This window comes from Sciurus carolinensis, chromosome 16, assembly GCF_902686445.1.
Source record: "Sciurus carolinensis chromosome 16, mSciCar1.2, whole genome shotgun sequence".
NCBI classification, from domain to species: Eukaryota; Metazoa; Chordata; class Mammalia; order Rodentia; family Sciuridae; genus Sciurus; species Sciurus carolinensis.
In genome coordinates this window covers 61,291,474-61,310,959 of record NC_062228.1, presented here as the reverse complement: position 1 = coordinate 61,310,959, position 19,486 = coordinate 61,291,474, and the positions used below count along the sequence as shown (strand labels likewise).

The window sequence follows — 19,486 nt, the reverse complement described above, 5'->3', positions numbered from 1 at the left end:
GTGGAAGAATAAAAAACCCAGAATAGCTAAAGCAATCCTTGGCAGAAAGAGTGAAGCAGGGGGTATTGCAATACCAGATCTTTAACTCTACTACAAAGCAATAGTAACAAAAACGGATGGTATTGGTACCAAAACAGAAAGGTAGATCAATGGTACAGAATAGAGGGCATGGACACAAACCCAAATAAATACAATTTTCTCACACTAGACAAAAGGGCCAAAGATATGCAATCCAAGAAAAGATAGCGTCTTCAACAAATTGTGCTGGGAGAATTGGAAATCCATATGCAACATAATGAAACTAAACCCATATCTCTCACCATGCACGAAACTAAACTCAAAATGGATTAAGGATCTCGGAATCAGACCAGAGAACTTGCATCTTATAGAAGAAAAAGTAGGTCCAGAGCTTCAACATGTCGGCGTAGGACCAGACTTCCTCAACAGGACTCCCATAGCACAAGAAATAAAAGCAAGAATTAATAACTGGGATAGATTCAAACTAAAAAGTTTTCTCTCAGCAAAGGAAACTATCAGCAATGCGAAGAAAGAGCCTGCAGAGTGGGAGAAAATCTTTGCCAATCATACTTCAGATAGAGCACTAATCTCCAGAATCTCTAAAGAACTCACAAAACTCTACACCAAGAATGCAAATAATCCAATCGACAAATGGGCTAAGGAAATGAATAGACACTTCACAGAAGAAGATCTACAAGCAATCAACAAACATATGGAAAAATGTTCAACATCTCTAGTAATAAGAGAAATGCAAATCAAAACCACCCTAAGATTCCATCTCACCCCAATTAGAATGGCGATTATCAAGAATACAAGCAACAACAGGTGTTGGCGTGGATGTGGGGAGAAAGGTACACTCATACATTGCTGGTGGGGCTGCAAATTAGTGCAGCCACTCTGGAAAGCAGTGTGGAGACTCCTTAGAAAACTTGGAATGGAACCACCATTTGACCCAGCTATCCCACTCCTTGGCCTATACCCAAAGGACTGAAAATCAGCATATTACAGAGATACAGCCACATCAATGTTCATAGCTGCTCAGTTCACAATAGCCAGATTGTGGAACCAACCTAGATGTCCTTCAATTGATGAATGGATAAAGAAACTGTGGTATATATATATACAATGGAATATTACTCAGCCATAAAGAATGATAAAATTATGGCATTTGCAGGCAAATGGATGAAACTGGAGAATATCATGCTAAGTGAGATAAGCCAATCTCTAAAAACCAAAGGAAGAATGATATCGGTAATAAGTGGATGATGACACATAATGGGGGGTGGGAGGGGTTAGTGTTGGGGTTGGAGTTGGGTTTCGGGAGGGGGGCAGGAATGGAGGAAGGAAGGACTGTATAGAGGGAGGGGAGGGTTGGGAGGGGTGGGGGGGAAGGGAAAAAATGGCAGAAGGAATCAAACATTACCCTATGTAAATTTATGATTACCAAATGGTATGCCTTTATGCCATGTACAGACAAACAACATGTATCCCATTTGTTTACAATAATCAAAAAAAAGAAGAAACAGTAAATCTACCCTGTGCGTCCATTACATACATTTGCAAATGTCCATGTCATCTATAATGCTCGTGTCTCTCCTTGATCTGCAACTGGATTAGGCTAATTCTTTATTGTATCCTCTATTTACATATCGTGGATTAGAGTCATAGGGTTAAAACACAAGCAAGTACATTTCCACACTGAGATGAATATGTAAGAGCACAGTATGGACTCATATACTCTAAGCCCTCAGTTATAGATCTGCACACATTAATTCTCCAATCTCATAATTACTTTCATGCACATATGATACCAATAACTTGGTCCTATCCTCAGGCTTTATCCCCAGTGTCAGTCCAATAACAAGGACAAGATTTTGGGTAAAGGCAAAAAAAAAAAAAAATCCCTATTGCTTTGCTGGAAGAGGAGAAAAGCAGAAAACTTCTGTCTCAGAAGCCGTAAGTCTCAGAGCCATAGGCTTATTTTTAATTTTTAATCTTGAATAATTATAGATTTACACATAATTTCACTCTTCTTTAAGGCTGAGTAATATTCCATTGTTTATATAAGCCACATATTTTACACAAAGTTGTGAAAATAATATAGGAACATCTCTTGTACTGTTCACTCAACTTCCCTCAAGAGATGCATCATAGTAACTATAACTACTTAAAACCAAGAAATCTCTTTGTAAATCTTTCTTATACCTGTATACAGGGTAATAATGTGTGTTTCATTCTACTGTCCTTCCCCGCCCCGCTGCTCTGCCTCTCCCCTCACTCCCCTCTGTGTAATCCAAAGTTCTTTCATTCTTCCCTAATCACCCCCTGGAGGGAGCCATGCAGGTCCAGCAGAATGAGACTTAAATGAGCCATGGGATACAGAGGTCTGACTCCCAGGAATGGTGGTCATAGGGACTGTTCAGATAGCCTAGGAGTCAGTGGTCCTGTGTGGGAGTGGCTTACCATCTGATGCTATGCTAGTTCCCTAAACAAATGGCCTCCCTAACTCCACCCCATCTTGTTCCTCACAGAAGCCCCGCCCCCCAAGTCTGGGTCCCTTTACCTGTGTGACTACGAATAAAGGTGAAGGTGGGGTCCTCCACCTTTTTGGAGGTCAGATCTGGTATGGCCCAATCTGCCACACCCGCTTCAAACTGAAAAAAGTATTGGCTCTTGTGTGTTTATTCGTTAGGCAAGTTGATTAGTAATTAAGTGATTTACTACTGGTAAAACCATCCTCCTGCAGTTACCACTTCCCTCATCCATGCTGGACATGGATGAAACACCCATGCCACCCCCCACTATGGATCAGCATCTGCTTATCAGAGAAAACATTCAGGCTTTAGATTTTTGGGTTTGACTTATTTCACTTAGTATGATATTCTCTAGTTCCATCCATTTACTGCCAAATGCCATAATTTCATTCTTCTTTAAGACTGAGTAATATTCCATTGTGTATGTGTACCACATATTCTTTATCCATTCATCTGTTGAAGACATCTGCATTGGTTCCACACTGAATTGATCTGCTCTAAACATTGATGTGACTGTGTCACTGTAGTATGCTGATTTTAAGTCCTTTGTGTATATACCAATGGATAGTTCCATTACAAGTTTTCTTAGAAATCTCCATATTGCTTTCCAAAGTGGTTGCACCAATCTGCAATTCCACCAACTCATACCAACAATGTATGAGTGTACATTTTTCCCCCACATCATCACCAATACTTATTTTTACTTGTATTCTTTCTTTTTTTCTTTCTTTTTTTTTTTGGAAGTGCTGGGGATTGAACCCAGAGCCTTGTGCTTGACAGGCAAGCACTCTACCAACTGTGCTACATCCCCAGTCCCTTGCTTGTATTCTTGATAATTGCCATTCTGATTAGAGTGAGATGAAATCTTAGAGGAGTTTTGACTTGAATTTCTCTAATTGCAAGAGATGGTGAACAGTTTTTCACACGTTTGTTGATTACTTGTATTTCTTCTTCTGTGAAGTGTCTGTCCAGTTCCTTAGTCCATGTATTGATCAGCATAGCGTTTGAAGAGGAGATAGAAGCTTGAACTCCAGCTGTGCCTTGTCGGGAATCAAGAATCATCTGTGGCCTAAGAGACAGTCTTTTTTCCATCTGCCAGCCCAGCACTGCAGTATGGAGACCCTCATTCCTGTGTCCAGAGCTGAAGAACACAACTGGGCCTACAGGTTGGTCACTGAAGCAGGAAATGAGAACAGAGTTCTTTAATCCTGAACCTGAACCAGGTGTCCTCTACTCCCAATTCAAACTCAAAACCCACCTCTGTCAACCCCATCCTCCTCCATTTTCCTCCTGGGCATGCCTCTCTCTTTCCTGTGTGTGTGGTGTAAGTCAAGACACACTCTTTGGTCTCCATGGTGTCTCCGCAGGTCCTCCAGCTATGCCACATGGATGGAGCAGTGTCTCCTCATACTGAGTCTTGAACCCTAGATCAGTTCGTCTCGTAACTCGGTCTTTCTCCTGTTCCTCTTGCTATTCATGGTTCTCTTGGCCTCCTTGGTTCTCTCAACACACTCCCTTCCTGGCTCCCTCATGGCCCTGTGTCTAATTTGTCTCTCTTCAAGACCCACGATCTCTCCCCAGACTCTGCCTCCTTTTCAGTCACTCTGAACTTAAATCCAGGACATGAAAACCCACTTATATTCATGTCTTCACCTCAACCCTACTTATTTACAATTCAGGTCTTAAATCTTTGAATTTTACTAACCTCTGACCATCATCCCTTTCTCTCAGACTACAGCTCCAGGGTCTCCTTCATCCCATAGAAACCTCACCCCAAGTCTCTGGAACAAGACAGGCCCTGTGTCCTTAATATCCATTAACTCTTTGCAAGCCCAGCCATGTACCGACTCCCTCTGCATCTCACCTCTTTTCTTTCCCCTCCTCTGCTCTTTCTCAGCTTCCCAGGAACTGCTGTCCTGCCTTGACCCCATACCCTGTCCCTGTGTCCTCTTTCTCAAGCCTTCTCCTCACACCCATGCAGAGTCACTGCCCCAAACACTGCACTGTCCTACAGCAGGTCTTGACCTGAATGGGAAAGTTTGCAGCAATTTTTAGGACTCTTCCTTGTAAAGTGTTGTTTCAGGTTTGGAGGAATTGGAAACATTGGGAAGGCCTCCCTTTTTGTGATCACCCACTGATGCTCCGGAATTATTGTTCATAGCAGGGGTGAATCTAGTGGTAACAGAAGTGGTAAATCTGGCCTCTCACACCATCCGATGCTACTGTCATTTGTGAGGGACTCTCTGCAGCATGCTCTATTTCTTGTATGAATCCCTCCTGCCAGGAATGGGATCAATTTGGTAAAGTATATTTTCTTGAAAACACTGCAGGATCCTCTTAGTAGATGACAACATGAGACTTACAATTGGAATTGAAAAGTGTCATCTTGGGAACACGTTTTCAGCAGTGTCCTCAGCTCCCCAAGCCCGCACACCCACTGCTGCTACAGGCAGAGTAACGGTTGCAGGTCCAACAGGAGGTGAGGTCAGAGTCACAGACCCATGTCTCAGGAGTGGGCACCTCCCTTCAGCACAAGTCCTGGTCACTGAGGCCTCTGCCCTGAGATCACCATCCTGGCAAAGAGAAAGGATCTGGTGAGTAATGCAGCCTCAGTCTGAGAGCAGCATCTGCGAGGGAAGACACGTTTCAAGAGTCCAGAAAACAGGATCCTCTGTTGAACCTGCTTGAACGCCAGAACCACCCTGGAAAGAGAAAAATTCCTAAGGCACAGACTCAGGCAGAGAAGAGCAATGGGGTCCCGGATCCTGCAGCCATCCCTGAGGGCTCCTAGTTGAGGGTTCAGTGATCCTTACTAACAGCAGCTGCTGAACTGAACTACAACAATTTTAAAGATGCACTTAAAATCAGTCTGCTGAGTTCTATACTAAATTTTCTGGATTTCTAGAACTGGACCTTACAATATCTGCAAGCTTTTCATATAGAGTAGGAAGAAAGTACAGGAATGGGAATCTTCTAGTACTGTGTAGAAGGTGATCTTAATGGTATGCGTGATAGAACTTTTTCTCTAACTTTGGACATGGTGCAACTCATGAAGACAAGCTTGTGAAGACATTGTGCCAATCCTGGAACCATCTGTTGTCTAAATTTTTGAAGCTATATCTCCTTAAAGTGATAATAAATTTATGAGAAAAATTTAATGTAATAATTGTGGTTTCTAACACCAAATATTATACATATATCTTATTTCACCTGTTTAAAATATCCTTCTCATTGTGTCAGATGCACCACCTGGTTAAGGAATTTCATTGCACTGTAGGCTCTGAGTGTGTAGGGGTATATGGTAAACCTCTTCAACATCTGCTCAAATTTTCTATCAGCCTAAAGCTGCACTAAACAATAAGGTCTTTTGAAAGCATATATTTGAATGGTAGCCCAACATCTACTCTCTCAATATTTGAATGCACAAAAGTTCATGCTGTACATATGCCATTGTGTATATTTAGGTCCTGGGGTAATATCAGTCACCCTCATTGATTCCTTGCTAGCAGTTTAACTGAACTCAGGTATTGATTAAGACATTTCAGAGTGTCCTTTGAAATTAGCAAATATGCTGCTACTACCCTGCAGTGTTGATGCTTTATGTCACAAAGCTTAGGACATGGCATGGAGAAACAATTCCTGTGACAGCACTATTTAACTGGTGTCCTGAACACACAAACAAGTGAGTCCTGTGTTAGCTGTTCTCATGTGGAGCCAGTACTGTGTCCCAGCACATAACTCACCATGGGACAGGTACCTGCTGGATTATAATTCCCTCGGAGATTCTGCATTAATGAAAAGTCTAACTGGCCTTATAATTAACAATGGCCTGTAGAATGATTCTTTCCAAGCAAGTGGAAACATGTTACAATAAAACCTTAAAATGCTTCAATATAGAAAATAATAGGAATAAAAAAAATAAAACTAAAAACAGAACAGTATTGTTTGAAGAACTCCACTCAGTACTGTTAAGGAGGCCTGGCGGTTTGTGATACTGACTCAACTCAGTCAGTCTCAAGTCTGCTGTCATCCCCTAATAAGAGCATGGATTTAGACAGATTAAGTTCTGCATGACCAAGTTCTCCTGGTCATTACATAAAGTCATCCCAGCATCTGCCTCGAGTCTTGAAAATTTAAGAAGTTGCTATGTGCTGTTTTCATACTTGAAAAAATTCAAAAAACCTCATTAAAATCTTCCAGTAAAAGACAAACATGCAGTATTCACAGTGGGAACACTGGAGAGTGGGGCTTGCTGAGTTTTGTTTAACAGGACATGAGCAGCCCAGGCCTCCTCTTCCCCTGCGGGACCCTCTGGCTGGGACAACAGGGAACTGGCAGGATGGCAGCCAGTGAGGTGGCTGTAGGAACCATCTTCCTGTCACAGACTGTGGATGGAGCTCTGGGCAGTTTCTCTCTCCTCCATTTCCTGGTCTTTACTTCACTGGGTCCAGGATAAGGCCACAGACCTGCTTCTTCAGCTCCTGATTGAGGCCAGCTCATTAGCTCTCCTGTGTGGAGGACACCCCAGGCAGTGGCAGCATGTAGTTTGGAATTTTCCCTTGGTAAAATTGGAGGCAAGCTGCTTTTCTGTCTTCACAGGGTGCCAGGATGTGTCCATTGAACCCCGTGTCTTCTGAGTGTGTTCCAGGTTACTACTCTCAGCCCTAAGGACTCCGGGTGGGGAGAGATTAAAATGCAAGCTCTCAGGTGCATTGGCTCCTCCATACAGCTGAGCTGCATTATGCACGTGCTTATAAATATTCTTATTCTTATATACATGACTGGAAAATGGAGCATCTCCACCATGACAACTCTGGAAGATTTTGTATACTGTTCTGCACTTTGTCCTGACCTAACAGCACGCACCCCATGCAGCAATGGTATCATTCCCTGATGCTGTGTGGGGGGGCTCATGCTGTGGGCCAGCAGCTCCATGGTGCTCATCCTGCACAGGAAGAGCAGAGAATGTTCACAAGACCAGTTCCCCCAGGTCCTCCCCTGAGTCCAGAGCCACCAAAACCATCCTCCTCCTGCTGAGCACCTTTGTCTCATTTTACACACTCTTCTGCATCTTTCAGGGTTGTGTGGCTCTCATTTTTAATCCCAACTGGTTTGTGGTGAAAACATCTGCCATAGTCACTGGGTGTTTCCCAGCTGTCAGACCCTTTCTGCTCATGAGCAGGGACTCAGTGCATCCAGGCTCTGTTTTGCCTGTATAAAAAATCCTAAATTCCTAATTCATGAGGAACATGTAAGCTGTAAGGTTTTGTACAATTCATAATTGTTTATTTATTCTTAGCCTCAGAAATGTAAGAACAGGATCAGTCATATCACTTGTGAGTGGTGGTTTACACACACTTGTATGTTGTAAATGTGTGCATGTGGGTATGCGTGTTTGTACACATGAGCATGCACACATGCATATCACTTGGATTATTATTACCCATCAAGTGATAATTTTGGCAAATTTTATGTGTCAAATGTAGATTTCATATTTAAGACCAGTTAGAACTATTTCAGACAGATTTCACAGAAAATCAACTTTCATATTTTCTTGCTCTTCTGCTGGATTGTCAAGTTAAAAGATGTGGAATGAATTTTGTATTTGTCTAATTTCATGTTTATGTTTTAGCTTTGTGTCTTCATGTAACTGTCCACATGAATGCAGTCCAAGGATATTTAACTTTAGCAGGTAAAATTATCCTGCATGTTTAACATAATAATATACAGAATGGGAAACAGAGGTCCATTAGAATTTACCCTGTAGAATTTTCTGTTGATTTCTATGGTTATTTCCACAATATACATTTCATCTTTCTAAAAATTTAAGATTATGAAATATATTTACTATTTGCATTGAAAACATATGATATTAGGTGCTATTTTAATTGTTACAAATAATTTTTAAATTACTAATACGTAACTTCAAAGCAGTTTTAGGTTCAGTCAGGCATGTATTTATCAATGAAATTTTACAAAGAACACACTTCCCATTCAACTTCTACACCAAAATAAAATTTTGTCAGTCTCAAAGATTCCTCTTTATGCCTCTACCATAATTATCTTCAAGAGGGAGCAGCATGTAACATCTAAGACTATAGATCACTCTTTTGTACTCTCTATAAATGAAATAGTTCAGCATAAACTCTTCCCTTTGAGAATTTCATATGCATTAAAGTTTATATGTTCACATGTGGTTGGTGATAGGATTTTCCTGAAGCAATATTAAATAATTAAATTGTTTCTACTCTCTTGACACACAAGTGCTATGATATGGGTAAGATTAGAGTTTTTCCCCCAGGTTCCATGTGCGAGAAGCTTTACCCCAAGTGTGATGATGTTGGAGGTGGTGGAACTTTTGAGAAGAGGACAAAGGTTCAAGGTCGTTGGGTCCCAGGTAGGTTACTCTTCAAGGGATTAATGATGATCACCTAGAATATGTTAGCTCCCATGAGAATGGGTGTCCTATAGCAAGTGCAGGTTCTCTGCTGTCTCTTGCTCCCTGTCCTGCCCTGTGGTCTCTCTTGCATGTGCTCCCACCATTGTGATTCCATCTGCTATGAGCCCTCATGCAGCTGCCGGCTCCATGCTCTTGAATCTCCAGAACTGCCACTCAATAAATTTCTTTGTCAAGTACCCAGCTTTAGGGGTCTAGATTGTTGCAATAGAAAAAAATAGATAATGTGAATTTTTCAGTTTGCAGTATTACTATGAGGACTGTCATGTAGGTTCACAAGGTGTTTTGATGAGAATTGTAAGAATTTCTGCTGGTCTGTGTGGACTGGTGCCTTCATTGGTCATAGGTTTATACTCTACTGCCAAAGAGTTTACCAAATGTATGAATTTCAACCAATACCTCTCCTATTTTAATACATATCATTTAATATATCCCTCTTTAGAGTTAATAATTTTATTTGGTTAAACATAGTTTTGTATTAAAAGACCTGTGAGATGTTCTTTAGTTTCATCAAGGACATCAATAAATACCTTGAAAATTTACATCAGCAAACCATTCAGATTCAACTTTTTATATGTTGTTTTAGTCAACTTTTTGTCTGCTGTGACTTAATGACCCAACCAGCACAACCTAGAAGAGGAAAAGTTTATTTTGGAACTCATGGTTTCATAGGTCTTAGTCCATAGAAGGCCGGCTCCATTCCTCAGGGCTCCAGGTGAGGCAGAACATCATGGTGGAAGAGTGTGGCAGAGGGAAGCAGCTCACATGGTGATCAGGATGCAGAGAGAGAGACTCCAGTCTCCAGATACAAAATACATACTCCTTGGCTACACCCCAAATGAACCACTTCCTCAAGCCACACCCTACCTGCCTCCAGTTACCACTCAATTAATCCCAACAGGGATAATTCACTGATGAGGTTAAGACTCCAGCTATCCAATCATTTCTCCTCTGAAACTTCTCGCTTGTCTCACACGTGAGTTTTTGGGTGACACCTCACATCCAAACCTTAACGTATGTGTTGATAGTGAATTATCTCTTGTTAAAGAAGCAAACAATTAATTTCAATGTGTTTGGAGACTGTCATATTAGATATTTTACCTCTGATTTATCATAATATATTCTGTATTTTAAAACCTCCGGGAACATATTTTGAGATTTTCTGTCACAAGATATGATAGCTATTTGAGGAGATAGATATGCTCATCCTGATTTGAAGATTGGCAAATATGTACATTGTATACTAATATCTTGTGTTACCATATAGATACACATAATTTTTTTCTAAAATATCAGTTAAAAAATTAGCTGGGCATGATGGAATGGACTCCTGTAATCCCAGTTGTTTGGGAGGCTAAGGCAGGAGAAACCCAATTTCAAGGCCAGCCTTAGCAATTTAGGCCCTAAGTGACTTAGGGACACCGTGTCTCAAAATAATAAGGGATGGGCAATAGCTCAGTGGTAAATGGTACCTAGGTTCAATCCCTCCTCCTGCTGTTGCTGCTACTACTACTACAAATAAAAATAATAATGAATTAATAATTTAAAACATCATTTCTTTCTCACAGTTTCATTGAGTGCTCACATCCCTTACCCAATATGCAAAAAATTTCTCTCATACTTTATATCTCTGACCATCTCTTTAGCTGCATCTCTCTGCCTTCTGCGTTAGGGGTCCATGTAAACACTCTAGGTCAGCCAGATTATCCAGGTATCCCCTATCTCAAGATCAGGTCATCTTAGTACCATCTTTAAAACCCATGTAACCTAACATAACCTCAGGAGAGACTACAGGACCACTCTCCTGGTCACCTTGGAACGACCCTGTTCACAGCCCAGTTTTCACTTATAGTTCTCAGGAGAACTGCAGAATGTGCTGAGAAGGTGACACGGTAAGATAGGAAGGGAGCAGGTGGAACAGCACAGCCTCTGTTCCAATTTTCCCTGGAATCAGGTCACCTTTTAATGGTTTAGAGAGTCGTGTGATTCTAGGGCATATAACTGAGGGTGGACATCTTTTCTGGGGTCCTGTAGTGTAAGTGGAGCACACTCAGATGAAACTGGGTCCTCTGTGAGGAGTCTTCATGAGTGCTGGGGACAAACTTGGAATGAGTCCTGAACTTCTGCTGTCCCTTGCTACCTATCTGTAAGTAAAAAACCTGCTTCATGTACCTAGGGTGTGTGGGTGTGCTGTTTCACCAGACTAGTAGCAATCAGTATCCTGTCCATAGTGATCTTGCTTTACAATAACATCTGGGGTTAGTAATTTTCTATGGTTTGATGACACCATTGCATGTTTTTGCAATGAAAAATCATTATACAAATTCTACGTACACCTACAAAAATTTTACCACTGATAATTTTCATGATAATTTCTTAAAATAAGGGTAGAAAATAGACTTATACTTTTCACTTGTTTTATTTTTTATGATAATAATGCTTACATATGTAAATAGGGAAGCTCATGAAGCTTAAAATATGACCATGTGTTTTCTGCTATATTATTATAATTAACAAAAATGTATGTATTTAAGAAAAGCAATGATACTTATACACATGTATGTATATGTTCATATATATGTATATATGTATATATAGTATGTGTATATATATGTATGTACCTATGTATATGTATATATATCACTGCATCACTTATACACATACACTGAATATGCTCTGCCTTCTGCCTCCAAGGGCTCACTCATGCTTTAATTGAAATCTGAACCCTGTGACGGTCCTCTCCCACTTCCACACATTGTGACTGCTGGGAAACTCCTCTCACTCCCTGCTTCCATGGGTTCAATAACTTTAGGTTTTGCACAGAAGTGGGATTGGGTAGCATTTGGTGTTCTGTGTCTGGCATGCTACGCCTACCATGGAGACCTCCAGACATATCCATGGTGTTGCAAATGGAAGCGTTTCCTTCCTTCCTAAGCCTTAAGTGGCCCATGTATTCCCATGTATTGGTGTGTGGAGGGACATTTGGTTTGTTTCCACACATGGCTGTGTGAATATTGCTACCATCGTGTTGGAGTGCAGATGACCTCTGGAGAGAGTATTCCCCTTCCTTTGACTCTGTACCCAGATATAAGATTGCTGGATCACATGGGACTTCTACCTTTCACTGTTTGAGAAAATTTCATATTATTTTTCTTAATGATGGTACCAGTTTACCTACCAAAATGATGTTTACCAAAATTTTATTGATTAACATTCTCACCAACAGATATCTTTTGTTATTTATTTATTGCCTGCTTATTTATTCATTTATTTATTTTGGGGGATATTTGGGATTGAACTCAGGGTCACTCAACCATGGAGCCACAGTCGCAGCCCTATTTTGCATTTTATTTGGAGACAGGGTCTCAATGAGTTGCTTAGTGCTGGTGCCGTTGCTGAGACTGGCTTCGAACTGATGGTCTTCCTGCCTCAGCCTCCCCAGCCCCTGGAAATATATGTTCTTTGACATTTAATAGCTATGTTAACAGGGTAGAATACATCCCACTGTCGTTTGGATTTACATTCCTCTGATAATGAGTGACATACTACACTTCTCAAATATCTATGTCCTCCAGGAAGTATTTTGTTCAAGTGCTTCATTCAATCATAATGGGATTATTCTGATTTTTACTATTGAGTAGTATGAGCTTCTTCTACATTTTGGATTTTAAACTCCTGTAGGATATTTGGCCTACTGAAATTATCTCCCATTCATAGCATGTCTTAATGTTGCTGGATTCTCATCAACAGTGGTTTCCAGGGGCTAGGGAAAGGGAGAGAAGAAAGTTACTGACCAGCGGGCAGACAGTTTTACTCAAGCAAGATAAATAAACTCCTTACAACAGGGCACCTATGGTTAATTGTAATGTGCTGTCCATTTAAAGATTTGATAAGATGATAGATCTTAAGTGTTGTTATTACAGGAAAGATATTTTAAAAATCAATTTTAAAAACAGAAAAATAAAATAGAGAAGTGGGAAAAATGTCCCTGGTTTTTCCTTTACAAAAACTTAAAATTTTAATGTAGCTCCACTCATTCAGCTGTTGTCACGGTCCATATGATGGTCCTATATGAAAAACCACGGTGAGGACAATGTTATACTTCTCTTCCTAATGTTCTTAGAGTAGTTGTATGGCGCTAGTTCTCACATTTCAGTCTTTCATCCATTTGAAAGAGGTTTTCATGTACTGTGGAAGAAAAAAATCCCAACTCATTTGTTGGTATGTGGATATGTGGTTTTCAAAACTCCGTTTTCAAAAAGATTCTGATGAGCCTCTTGCAAGTTCTTGCTGTCTGTGTGAAAGTGTGGATGACCACATGTATGAGGCTTGGTTCTGGGTGTTCCATATTCTATTTCTTGGGTGTCTAAGTCTGTATTTATGTCAGTACCATACTACTTCCATTCCAATGGCTCTGTCGTATAATATGATATTAGGAGTATGACATCCCTAGCTTTAATATTTCTCACAGTTTCTATAAACTTTTGGGATTTTTTGCACTTTCATGCCAATCATAGGTTTGTCCTATCTTTTACTGTGATAAATCCCAAGGAGTTTTGAGAGAGATTCCTTTGAACCTGTAGAGCACGTTGGGTAGCATGGACATTTAATAATACTGTTTCTCCTGATCCATGAATGTAGGATATTTTTCATTGACTTGTGTTTCCTTCAATTTTTTCATCAATTTCTTAAAATTGGGGTCTGCAGATCATTCACAGTCTTTATGAAATTATTTCCTAAATATTTTATTCTCTTTGAGACTTGTAAAGATGATTGATTTCTTGATTTTCTTTTCAAAAAAATTTTTGGAGGATAAACATCAGTAATTTTGATATAAAAATTTTGTCATACCATTCATTTTATTCAGATATTTGATGTAGATAATCAGGTCATCTTCTGTTTTTTTTTACTTTAAGTTTGGAATCCTTTCCTGTTTTGTTGCATAATTGTAGTACTACGGTAAACAGAAGTGGTGATGGTAACTATGCTTGGCAGGTGCTTAAACAGACAAGGAAAGCTCTGGGGTTTTCAAACCTGAGTACCCTGTGATTATTGGACTCAGTACATTTGGCTACATGCTTCATAGAAATAAGACATTTTTATCTTCTCTGGGGGCTCACCACCATGCTGCCTACACCAGCTCAGTTTCCTTGAAGCACCTGGATGATGTCATGGCAGGAATATCTGAGAGGGAGAGATGACATGATGAGATGGAAAGCCAGAGATCAGACAGCACCAGTCCTCTCTTATCTAATAACTCCTCATGAGAACTCACCAGGGTCCCATAAACTACCTTGATCCTTCTAAAGGATGAAGACTTCAGTGATCTGTCACCTTCTACCAGGCCTCACCTCAAAAGGGGCCCACCACATCTAACATTGCCACACTGGACATCAAGATTCCAAGGCAAAACCCCCGGGTGGACACACCTCATCCAGTGGGAAAGGAAATCCATTTCTGTCACAGAACAGGCCAGCCCTTCCAAAAGTTTTCTGAAATACAGTGAGGCAGAGGCATCAGTGATTCACCAGAGAAAAAGAAAGAAAGAACTGAAAATGACTTGGCAAAAAAATTTAAATAACCTCAACTTTAGTAAAAACAATCCTGAAGAATGAAATGAAAAATGAAATACAAGAGATTTACAAGACACCAAATATACAAAAGTACAACAGATCCACACCAACACACATTACAGTGAAAATGCCAAACATACAAATTAAAGATAGAAGTTTGAAAACTGTGAGAGAAAAGTATCAGATTACATATAGGGGGAAACCAATATGGATATCAGCAGATTTCTCAGCCCAGACCCTAAAGCTAGAAGAGCCTGTAACAACATATTTCAAGCTCTGAAATAATATGGATGCCAACCAAGAATCTTATTCCCAGCAAAATTTACCTTCAGATATGAAGACAAAATAAAATCCTTTCATGATAAACAAAAGCTAAAAGAATTTACAAGTAGAAAGCCTGCACTACAGAAAATTCTCAGCAAAATATTCCATGAGGAGGAAATGAAAACAACAATGTGGATCAGCAAAGAGAGGATCTACATGTAAGGAAAAGTCAATCAAAGGAGAAACCAAGACAAGTTAAAAACCAAAAGTAAGCCCAAATGACTGGGAATACAAATCATATCTCAATAATAACCCTAAATATTAATGTCCTAAACTAATTACTCAAAAGTCATAGACTGGCACACTGGATTTTTAAAAAGAGATTCAACAATATGCTGCCTTCAAGAGACTCATAGGTAAATACTGAAGGTGAAAGGATGAGAAAAAATATCATGCACACAAACTCAGTATAGAAGCAGGGGTTTCCATCAGCATATCAGATAAAGTGAACTTCAAGCCAAAATTAGAAGGGATGAGGAAAGACATTTCATACCACTTAAGGGAACCATTAATCAATGAGTCATAACAATCATAAATATGTATGCCCCAAACAATGGTGCATCTATGTACGTCAAACAAATCCTTCTCAATCTCAGAAATCTAGTATACCACAACACAATAATACTGGGTGACTTTAACACACCTCTCTCATCACTGGATAGGTCTTCCAAACAAAAAATGAACAAAGAAACCATAGAACTCAATAATACAATCAATAATTTAAACTTAACAGACATATATAGAATATTCTATCCACCAATAAGTGAATACACATTTTTCTCAATAGCACAAGGATTCTTCTCTAAAATAGTCCATATATTATGCCTTAAAAAAACTCTTATCAAATACAAAAAATAGTATTCTATCAGATCACAATGAAACAAAATTAGAAATGAGTGACAAAATAAAAAATAGAAACTACACCAACACCTGGATACTAACTAATACACTATTGAATGGTGCATCGATAGCAGAAGACATCAGGGAGGAGATAAAAGAAATTCTTGGAGGTAAATGAGAACAATGATACAACATACCAAAATCTCTGGGACACTATGAAAGCAGTACTAAGAGGGAAATTAATTGCATGGAGTGCATTCAATAAAAGAATAAAAGTCAACAACTAAATGATCTAACATTACATCTCAAAGTCCTAGAAAAAGAAGAACAGATCACTACCAAAAGTAGTAGAAGACAGGAAATAATTAAAATCAGAGCTGAAATCAATGAAAAAGAAACAAAAGAAAAAATTCAAAAGATTGACAAAATGAAGAGTTGTTTCTTTGAAAAAATTAACAAAATTGATAAACCCTTAGCCACACTAATGAAGATAAGGAGAGAGAAAACTCAATTACTAAAATTCATGATGAAAAATGAAATATCACTATAGACACTATTGAAATACAAAACGAAATAAGAAGCTACTTTGAAAATCTATACTCCAACAAAATAGAAAATATCAAAGACATTGACAAATTTCTAGAGATATATGATCTACTCAAGTTGAGTCAGGAGGATGTACTACACAATTTAAGCAGGTCAATTTGAAGCAATAAAATAGAACAAGTTATCAACACCAATCAAGAAAAGCCTGATGAAACCAAATGGATTTTCAACTGAATTCTACAAGAACTTCAAAGAACACTCCTTAAAATATTCCATGAAATAGAAAAGGAGGGAACCCTTCTGAACTCATTCTATGAGGCTAGTATCACTCTGATACCAAAACCAGACAAAGATGCACCAAGGAAAGAAAATTTCAGACCAAATGTCCCTGATGAACATAGATGCAAAAATTGTTAACAAAATTCTGGCAAATTGGATACATAAACATATTAAAAAGATAGTGCACCATGATCAAATGATGCAAACCTGGTCCAGCATCTGGAAATTAATAAATGTAATTAATCACATCAATAAAGTTACAAATCACATGATCATTTCAGTAGATGCAGAAAAAGCATTTGATAAAATACAGCACACTTCATGCTCAAAACACTAGTAAAAATAGGGATACTAGGACCATACCTCAACATTGTAAAGGTTATCTATGCTAAGCCCAGCACCAACATCATTCTAAATGGAGAAAAATTGAAAGCATTCCTTCTAAAATCTCAAACAAGACAGGGATGGCCTCTTTCACCACTTCTATTCAGCATCATCCTTTCAACTCTAGCCAGAGCAATTAGACAGATCAAAGAAATTAAAGGGATTTGAATAGGAAAAGAAGAACTCAAATTCTCACTATTTGCTGATGAAAGGATTCTATATGTAGAGGATCTGAAAAATTCCACCAGAAAACTTCTAGAACTCATAAATGAATTCATTGAAGTAGCAGGATATAAAATCGACACACATAAATGTAATGCATTTCTATTCATGAGTGATTAATCCTCTGAAAGAGAAATTAGGAAAACTACCCCACTCACAATAGCCTCAAAATATAAAACACTTGGGAATCAATCTAACAAAAGAGGTGAAAGATCTCTGCAAAGAAAATTACAGAACACTAAAGAAAGAAATAAAAGAAAACCTTAGAAGATGGAAAGATCTCCCATGTTCTTGGATAGGCAGAATTAATATTGAAAAAATGGGCACGTCACCAAAATTCCATACAGATTCAACGCAATTTCAATTGAAATCTCAATGATGTACCTCACAGAAATAGAGAAAGCAATAATTAAATTCATATGGAAGTATAAGAGACCCAAAATAGCCAAGGCAATCCTTAGCAAGAAGAGTGAAGCAGAAGCCATCACAATACCAGATCTTAAACTCTACTATAGAGCAATAGTAACAAAAATGGTATGGTATGGGCATAAAAATAGACAGGTTGACCAATGGTACAGAATAGAAGGCACAGAGACAAACTCAGATGAATATAGTTATCTCATACAAGACAAAGGTGCCAACAACATACAATGGAGAAAAGATAGCCTCTTCAACAAATGATGCTGGCAAAACTGGAAATCCATATGCAATAAAATGAAATAAAACCCATATCTTTCACCCTGCACAAAACTCAACTCGACATGGATCAAGGATCTAGGAATTAGACGTGAGACCCTTCACCAAATAGAAGAAAATGTAGGGCTGAATTTTCATCATGTGGACTTAGGACCAGACTTCCTTAACAAGACTCTTAGAGAACAAGAAATAAAAACAAGAATCAATAAATTGGATGGATCCAAACTAAAAAGCTTTTTCAGCAAAGGAAACAATCAATAATGTGAAAAGAGAGCCTAGAGAGTGGGAGAAAATCTTTTCCACACACACTTCAGACAGAGCACTAATCTCTAAAATTTACAAAGAAGTTGAAAAACTTTATACCAAAAATACAAAGAACCCAATCAATAAATGGTATAAGGTACTGGGCAGACACTTCACAGAAGAAGATATACAGGTGATCAACCAATATATGAAAAAATCCTCATCATCTCTAGTAATTACAGAAATGCAAATTAAAACCACCCTAAGATTTCATCTATCTCCAATTAGAATGACTATTATCAAGAACACAAGCAATAATAAGTGTTGGCGTGGATGTGGGGAAGAAGTCACACTCACACACTGCTGGTGGAGTTGCAAATTGGTGCAGCCACTCTGGAAAGCAGTATGGAGATCCCTCAGAAAACTTGGAATGGACCCACCATTTGACCCAGCTATCCCACTCCTTAGTCTATACCCAAAGGACTTAAAATCAGCATACTACAGTGATGCAGTCACATTGATATTTACAGCAGCTCTACGCCCTTCAACAGATGAATGGATAAAGAAGCTATGTTACATATACACAATGGAATATTACTCAGTCTTAAAAAAGAATGAAACTATGGTATTTGTAGATAAATAGAAGGAGTTGGAGAATATCATGTTAACTGAAATAAACCAAGGTCAAAAAACTGTAGGCCAAATATTTTCTCTGAAAAGGGAATGATGATACATAAGGGGGTGTGGTGGTGGGGGACAAGAGAAGAATGGAGGAACTCTGGATGGTATAGAGGAAAATGGGGTGGGAGAGGGTGGGGAAGGGAAAGAGTGCAGACTGAGACAGACAGTATTACTCTATGTATATGTATGATTATATGAATGGTGTGAATCTATATTGTATACAACTATAGAAATGAAAATTGTACCCCGTTTGTGTACAATGAATCAAAATGCAGTCCATAAAACTAAAAATTTAAAAAAGTAAAATAAAATAAAATAAAACAAGAAAGAACCCACAAGGGAATAAATATGGGACATCAGTAAAGAAAAAAAAAAAAGAAAAGAAAAGGAACAAAAACACAGGCCTCTAGTACTAAAGATTTAATAGATGATTGTATTTCTAAAAATATGTAATATGTAGCTTAACCTAAACTGATAAGTGAATATCTTAGAACATGTTATGTGAATGCCAAATAAGGATCCTTAAATTTCAAAAACTTTTCATATTTTCTTAATTATATCCTTTGGAAATTCATTCTATATTGACATGTTTATGATGTGGATAATGATTGATGTTTTCACTATTCCACTGTGGCTAAGATAAACCTCAGGTTACACTGAAAATGTCTCATTTCACTGTCTTCCTCCAT

At 38.7% G+C, this 19,486-nt stretch overlaps 1 non-coding gene across 1 annotated transcript; it reads right to left on the bottom strand.

Annotated features, from left to right (window-relative positions):
- Window positions 1–3,290: 3,290 nt before the first annotated feature.
- On the bottom strand, window positions 3,291–3,363 carry Trnad-guc (transfer RNA aspartic acid (anticodon GUC)). The gene has a single exon. It is a non-coding gene; the product is annotated as a tRNA-Asp (tRNA).
- Between the last annotated feature and the right edge of the window lie 16,123 nt (window positions 3,364–19,486).